This window comes from Oryzias latipes, chromosome 2 (genome assembly GCF_053564925.1).
Source record: "Oryzias latipes strain Hd-rR chromosome 2, Olatipes_Hd-rR_3.1".
Taxonomy (NCBI): Eukaryota; Metazoa; Chordata; class Actinopteri; order Beloniformes; family Adrianichthyidae; genus Oryzias; species Oryzias latipes.
In genome coordinates, this window is record NC_136238.1 from 2278525 (window position 1) to 2286283 (window position 7759).

A 7759-nucleotide genomic window follows, 5' to 3' on the forward strand; every position below is an offset into this window, starting at 1 on the left:
GCCATGTGCACGCTGCAATTACATGGGTGGGAGGACAGACCTATTTATCCGTCCTTTCAAATGTCCCACGCCGCAGACTTCAGCTCCTTCCCGCCAGAGCTGCTCGTCAGAAGATGCAGTGAGATTCCTGTCAGTGTTTCCTGCTTTGTTTACAGATGTCTGCTGAGGCCGTCCTCTCTGGGAACCATTAGCTACAGATTAATTTATGAGGACGGCAACTTTCTGCAGCTTCATGTCTTATTTACTCGCCAGAACACCTGCTAACAATTTGAGTCAGCTATGCAGAAGCAAACGCGGCGGCAGCTTCCCATGGATGCCGAGGCGGCTCTCAGACGGGACAAACGATCCGGTTCTTCCTCAGCCGCTCCGTGGTTTTCCGGTTAGGAGGAAAGGGACTCTGGGATTCTTGAGCTTTTCTACAGTGACACACATGTAATGTGGGATCGAGAACGCTCCACGTGGTTTCTGTACGCGTGTTTAACTCATGGCGTTCACACTGGACTAGCAGGGAGGGGCTACTCCTTCTTTGCTAGCACAGATCTGACAGCTACGGCTGGAAGATGATTGTTGGGAAATGTGGACAGAGCCCAAAATGCACATCTACACGCGTCTGCATAGACTTTCTTTAGAGATGATCGCTTGAGCGCGTTGCCATGGTGATGATGATGTAGATGTACATTAGCGGTCAGCGCTCACAGAAAACTTTAGCAGAAAAGATACATTAATGTGTTTTTTTTTCTAAAAGTAAAACCTTTGCAGCTGAAACAGGCGTCTTTGGTGGTACATCGCCTGCAGAATCAACCAGGATTGGATCAAACCGAGCCCACTGATCCCACCGATCCCACTGATCCCATCAATCCCACTGATCCCACTGATCCCACTGATCTGTTATCTTCTGTTTCCTCCGTGATCGTCTGCGTGAGGAAAACTAACTTCCCTCCGAGTCACAGAAAGCCGCCACGCTCCACTGCCTTCTACCCACAGCTCGCCATTAGAGCCGTGCGGCGGGCTGATCTGGGGCCATTAGAAGTGTGGGGGGGTAAAGGGCCACAGGTGCTCCGTGGGCTGATATTACCCAGCATGCCCAAGGTGGGGGGTGTCAGTGTTATGGAGGGAAGGAAGTCCTCGGTGGGGCTGGCAGTCACACCTGTGATCCATGAGGACACAATGACACACACACGCACACACAGACACACGCACACGTAGACACAAACACACAGTGCAGCGCGTTAATACACACCTAAACAGGCTAATAGCGGCAGCGGCACTTTCACCTCAGTGAGCCGCAGTCATCAGCAGAGCTCACACACGTGTGCTTTGGAGAGCTGCATGTGAACCGTGAAGTGTTCCTGTGCGAGCGGTTCCTGTGCGAGCGGTTCCTGTTTGAGCCGTTTCTGTGTGAGCGGTTCCTGTTTCAGCGGTTCCTGTGTGAGCGGTTCCTGTGTGTGCGGTTCCTGTGTGAGCGGTTCCTGTGTGTGCGGTTCCTGTGTGTGCGGTTCCTGTGCGAGCGGTTCCTGTGTGTGCGGTTCCTGTGCGAGCGGTTCCTTTGAGTGCGGTTCCTGTGAGTGCGGTTCCTGTGTGAGCGGTTCCTGTGAGTGTGGTTCCTGTGAGAGCGGTTCCTGTGCGAGCGGTTCCTGTGACAGCGGTTCCTGTGTGTGCGGTTCCTGTGTGTGCTGTTCCTGTGTGAGCGGTTCCTGTGTGTGCGGTTCCTGTGTGTGCGGTTCCAGTGCGAGTGGTTTCTGTTTGAGCCGTTCCTGTGTGTGCGGTTCCTGTGTGTGCGGTTCCTGTGCGAGCGGTTCCTGTGTGAGCGGTTCCTGTGAGTGCGGTTCCTGTGCGAGCGGTTCCTCTGCGAGCGGTTCGTGTGCGAGCGGTTCCTGTTTCAGCGGTTCCTGTGCGAGAGGTTCCTGTGTGAGCGGTTCCTGTGTGTGCGGTTCCTGTGTGAGCGGTTCCTGTGAGTGCGGTTCCTGTGTGAGCGGTTCCTGTGAGTGCGGTTCCTGTGCGAGCGGTTCCTGTTTGAGCCATTCCTGTGTGAGCGGTTCCTGTTTCAGTGGTTCCTGTGTGAGCGGTTCCTGTGTGTGCGGTTCCTGTGTGAGCGGTTCCTGTTTGAGCCGTTCCTGTGTGAGCGGTTCCTGTGTGAGCGGTTCCTGTTTCAGCGGTTCCTGTGTGAGCGGTTCCTGTGTGTGCGGTTCCTGTGTGAGCGGTTCCTGTGTGTGCGGTTCCTGTGTGTGCGGTTCCTGTGCGAGCGGTTCCTGTGTGTGCGGTTCCTGTGCGAGCGGTTCCTTTGAGTGCGGTTCCTGTGAGTGCGGTTCCTGTGTGAGCGGTTCCTGTGAGTGTGGTTCCTGTGAGAGCGGTTCCTGTGCGAGCGGTTCCTGTGACAGCGGTTCCTGTGTGTGCGGTTCCTGTGTGTGCTGTTCCTGTGTGAGCGGTTCCTGTGTGTGCGGTTCCTGTGTGTGCGGTTCCTGTGCGAGCGGTTCCTGTTTGAGCCGTTCCTGTGTGTGCGGTTCCTGTGTGTGCGGTTCCTGTGCGAGCGGTTCCTGTGTGAGCGGTTCCTGTGAGTGCGGTTCCTGTGCGAGCGGTTCCTCTGCGAGCGGTTCGTGTGCGAGCGGTTCCTGTTTCAGCGGTTCCTGTGCGAGAGGTTCCTGTGTGAGCGGTTCCTGTGTGTGCGGTTCCTGTGTGAGCGGTTCCTGTGAGTGCGGTTCCTGTGTGAGCGGTTCCTGTGAGTGCGGTTCCTGTGCGAGCGGTTCCTGTTTGAGCCATTCCTGTGTGAGCGGTTCCTGTTTCAGTGGTTCCTGTGTGAGCGGTTCCTGTGTGTGCGGTTCCTGTGTGAGCGGTTCCTGTTTGAGCCGTTCCTGTGTGAGCGGTTCCTGTGAGTGCGGTTCCTGTTTGAGCCGTTTCTGTGTGAGCGGTTCCTGTGTGAGCGGTTCCTGTTTCAGCGGTTCCTGTGTGAGCGGTTCCTGTGTGTGCGGTTCCTGTGTGAGCGGTTCCTGTGTGTGCGGTTCCTGTGTGTGCGGTTCCTGTGCGAGCGGTTCCTGTGTGTGCGGTTCCTGTGCGAGCGGTTCCTTTGAGTGCGGTTCCTGTGAGTGCGGTTCCTGTGTGAGCGGTTCCTGTGAGTGTGGTTCCTGTGAGAGCGGTTCCTGTGCGAGCGGTTCCTGTGCGAGCGGTTCCTGTTTGAGCCGTTTCTGTGTGAGCGGTTCCTGTGTGAGCGGTTCCTGTTTCAGCGGTTCCTGTGTGAGCGGTTCCTGTGTGTGCGGTTCCTGTGTGAGCGGTTCCTGTGTGTGCGGTTCCTGTGTGTGCGGTTCCTGTGCGAGCGGTTCCTGTGTGTGCGGTTCCTGTGCGAGCGGTTCCTTTGAGTGCGGTTCCTGTGAGTGCGGTTCCTGTGTGAGCGGTTCCTGTGAGTGTGGTTCCTGTGAGAGCGGTTCCTGTGCGAGCGGTTCCTGTGACAGCGGTTCCTGTGTGTGCGGTTCCTGTGTGTGCTGTTCCTGTGTGAGCGGTTCCTGTGTGTGCGGTTCCTGTGTGTGCGGTTCCTGTGCGAGCGGTTCCTGTTTGAGCCGTTCCTGTGTGTGCGGTTCCTGTGTGTGCGGTTCCTGTGCGAGCGGTTCCTGTGTGAGCGGTTCCTGTGAGTGCGGTTCCTGTGCGAGCGGTTCCTCTGCGAGCGGTTCGTGTGCGAGCGGTTCCTGTTTCAGCGGTTCCTGTGCGAGAGGTTCCTGTGTGAGCGGTTCCTGTGTGTGCGGTTCCTGTGTGAGCGGTTCCTGTGAGTGCGGTTCCTGTGTGAGCGGTTCCTGTGAGTGCGGTTCCTGTGCGAGCGGTTCCTGTTTGAGCCATTCCTGTGTGAGCGGTTCCTGTTTCAGTGGTTCCTGTGTGAGCGGTTCCTGTGTGTGCGGTTCCTGTGTGAGCGGTTCCTGTTTGAGCCGTTCCTGTGTGAGCGGTTCCTGTGAGTGCGGTTCCTGTGTGTGCGGTTCCTGTGTGTGTGGTTCCTGTGTGAGCGGTTCCTGTGAGTGCGGTTCCTGTGTCAGCGGTTCCTGTGTGTGCGGTTCCTGTGTGTGCGGTTCCTGGTTGAGCAGTTCCTGTGTGTGCGGTTCCTGTGTGAGCGGTTCCTGTGAGTGCGGTTTCTGTGTGAGCGGTTCCTGTTTGAGCCGTTTCTGTGTGAGCGGTTCCTGTGAGTGCGGTTCCTGTGTGAGCGGTTCCTGTGTGAGCGGTTCCTGTGAGTGCGGTTCCTGTGTGAGCGGTTCCTGTGTGAGCGGTTCCTGTTTGAGCCGTTTCTGTGTGAGCGGTTCCTGTGAGTGCGGTTCCTGTGTGAGCGGTTCCTGTGTGAGCGGTTCCTGTGAGTGCGGTTCCTGGTTGAGCAGTTCCTGTGTGTGCAGTTCCTGTGTGAGCGGTTCTTGTGTGAGCGGTTCCTGTGAGTGCGGTTCCTGTGCGAGCGGTTCCTGTTTGAGCCATTCCTGTGTGAGCGGTTCCTGTTTCAGCGGTTCCTGTGTGAGCGGTTCCTGTGTGAGCGGTTCCTGTTTGAACCGTTCCTGTGTGAGCGGTTCCTGTGAGTGCGGTTCCTGTGTGTGCGGTTCCTGTGTGAGCGGTTCCTGTGTGAGCGGTTCCTGTGTGTGCGGTTCCTGTGTGAGCGGTTCCTGTGAGTGCGGTTCCTGTGTGAGCGGTTCCTGTGTGTGCGGTTCCTGTGTGAGCGGTTCCTGTTTGAGCTGTTCCTGTGTGAGCGGTTCCTGTTTCAGCGGTTCCTGGTTGAGCGGTTCCTGTTTCAGCGGTTCCTGGTTGAGCGGTTCCTGTGTGAGCGGTTCCTGTGCGAGCGGTTCCTGTTTGAGCCGTTCCTGTGTGAGCGGTTCCTGGTTGAGCGGTTCCTGTGTGAGCGGTTCCTGTGCGAGCGGTTCCTGTTTGAGCCGTTCCTGTGCGAGCGGTTCCTGTGTGAGCGGTTCCTGGTTGAGCGGTTCCTGTGTGTGCGGTTCCTGTGTGTGCGGTTCCTGGTTGAGCAGTTCCTGTGTGTGCGGTTCCTGTGAGTGCGGTTCCTGTGCGAGCGGTTCCTGTTTGAGCCATTCCTGTGAGTGTGGTTCCTGTGTGTGCGGTTCCTGTGTGAGCGGTTCCTGTGTGAGCGGTTCCTGTGTGTGCGGTTCCTGTGTGAGCGGTTCCTGTGAGTGCGGTTCCTGTGTGAGCAGTTCCTGTGTGTGCGGTTCCTGTGTGAGCGGTTCCTGTTTGAGCTGTTCCTGTGTGAGCGGTTCCTGTTTCAGTGGTTCCTGGTTGAGCGGTTCCTGTTTCAGCGGTTCCTGGTTGAGCGGTTCCTGTGTGAGCGGTTCCTGTGCGAACGGTTCCTGTTTGAGCCGTTCCTGTGTGAGCGGTTCCTGGTTGAGCGGTTCCTGTGTGAGCGGTTCCTGTGCGAGCGGTTCCTGTTTGAGCCGTTCCTGTGCGAGCGGTTCCTGTGTGAGCGGTTCCTGTTTCAGCGGTTCCTGGTTGAGCGGTTCCTGTTTGAGCAGTTCCTGTGTGAGCGGTTCCTGTGTGTGCGGTTCCTGTGTGAGCGGTTCCTGTGTGAGCGGTTCTTGTGAGTGCGGTTCCTGTGAGAGCGGTTCCTGTGCGAGCGGTTCCTGTGTGAGCGGATCCTGTGTGTGCGGTTCCTGTGTGTGCGGTTCCTGTGTGAGCGGTTCCTGTGTGAGCGGATCCTGTGTGTGCGGTTCCTGTGTGAGCGGATCCTGTGTGTGCGGTTCCTGTGTGTGCGGTTCCTGTGTGAGCGGTTCTTGTGAGTGCGGTTCCTGTGCGAGCGGTTCCTGTTTGAGCCGTTCCTGTGCGAGCGGTTCCTGTGTCAGCGGTTCCTATGTGTGCGGTTCCTGTGCGTGCGGTTCCTGTATCAGCGGTTCCTGTGTGTGCGGTTCCTGTTTGAGCGGTTCCTGTGCGAGCGGTTCCTGTTTGAGCGGTTCCTGTGTGAGCGGATCCTGTGTGTGCGGTTCCTGTGTGTGCGGTTCCTGTGTGAGCGGTTCCTGTGTGAGCGGATCCTGTGTGTGCGGTTCCTGTGTGAGCGGATCCTGTGTGTGCGGTTCCTGTGTGTGCGGTTCCTGTGTGAGCGGTTCTTGTGAGTGCGGTTCCTGTGCGAGCGGTTCCTGTTTGAGCCGTTCCTGTGCGAGCGGTTCCTGTTTCAGCGGTTCCTGTGTGAGCGGTTCCTGTGTGTGCGGTTTCTGTGTGAGCAGTTCCTGTGAGTGCGGTTCCTGTGCGAGCGGTTCCTGTTTGAGCGGTTCCTGTTTGAGCGGTTCCTGTGCGAGCGGTTCCTGTGAGTGCGGTTCTTGTGCGAGCGGTTCCTTTGAGTGCGGTTCCTGTGTGAGCGGTTCCTGTACGAGCGGTTCCTGTGTCAGCGGTTCCTATGTGTGTGGTTCCTGTGCGTGCGGTTCCTGTTTCAGCGGTTCCTGTGCGAGCGGTTCCTGTTTCAGCGGTTCCTGTGTGAGCGGTTCCTGTGCGAGCGGTTCCTGTTTGAGCCGTTCCTGTGCGAGCGGTTCCTGTTTCAGCGGTTCCTGTGTGAGCGGTTCCTGTGTGTGCGGTTCCTGTGTGAGCAGTTCCTGTGAGTGCGGTCCCTGTGCGAGCGGTTCCTGTTTGAGCGGTTCCTGTTTGAGCGGTTCCTGTGCGACCGGTTCCTGTGAGTGCGGTTCCTGTGCGTGCGGTTCCTGTGCGAGCGGTTCCTGTGCGAGCTTTTCCTGTTTGAGCGGTTCCTGTGCGACCGGTTCCTGTGAGTGCGGTTCCTGTGCGAGCGGTTCCTGTTTGAGCGGTTCCTGTTTGAGCCGTTCCTGTGCGAGCGGTTCCTGTGAGTGCGGTTCCTGTGAGTGCGGTTCCTGTGCGTGCGGTTCCTGTTTGAGCGGTTCCTGTGCGACCGGTTCCTGTGAGTGCGGTTCCTGTGTGAGCGGTTCCTGTGTGTGCAGTTCCTGTGTGAGCGGTTCCTGTGCGAGCGGTTCCTGTTTGAGCCGTTCCTGTGCGAGCGGTTCCTGTTTCAGCGGTTCCTGTGTGAGCGGTTCCTGTGTGTGCGGTTCCTGTGTGAGCAGTTCCTGTGAGTGCGGTCCCTGTGCGAGCGGTTCCTGTTTGAGCGGTTCCTGTTTGAGCGGTTCCTGTGTGAGCAGTTCCTGTGAGTGCGGTTCCTGTGCGTGCGGTTCCTGTGCGAGCGGTTCCTGTGCGAGCTTTTCCTGTTTGAGCGGTTCCTGTGCGAGCGGTTCCTGTGAGTGCGGTTCCTGTGCGAGCGGTTCCTGTTTGAGCGGTTCCTGTTTGAGCCGTTCCTGTGCGAGCGGTTCCTGTGAGTGCGGTTCCTGTGAGTGCGGTTCCTGTGCGTGCGGTTCCTGTTTGAGCGGTTCCTGTGCGACCGGTTCCTGTGAGTGCGGTTCTTGTGTGAGCGGTTCCTGTGTGTGCGGTTCTTGTGTGAGCGGTTCCTGTGTGTGCGGTTCCTGTGTGAGCAGTTCCTGTGCGACCGGTTCCTGTTTCAGCGGTTCCTGTTTGAGCGGTTCCTGTGCGACCGGTTCCTGTGAGTGCGGTTCTTGTGTGAGCGGTTCCTGTGTGTGCGGTTCTTGTGTGTGCGGTTCCTGTGTGAGCGGTTCCTGTTTGAGCCGTTCCTGTGCGAGCGGTTCCTGTTTCAGCGGTTCCTGTGTGAGCGGTTCCTGTGTGAGCAGTTCCTGTGCGACCGGTTCCTGTTTCAGCGGTTCCTGGTTGAGCGGTTCCTGTTTGAGCGGTTCCTGTGCGACCGGTTCCTGTGAGTGCGGTTCTTGTGTGAGCGGTTCCTGTGTGTGCGGTTCTTGTG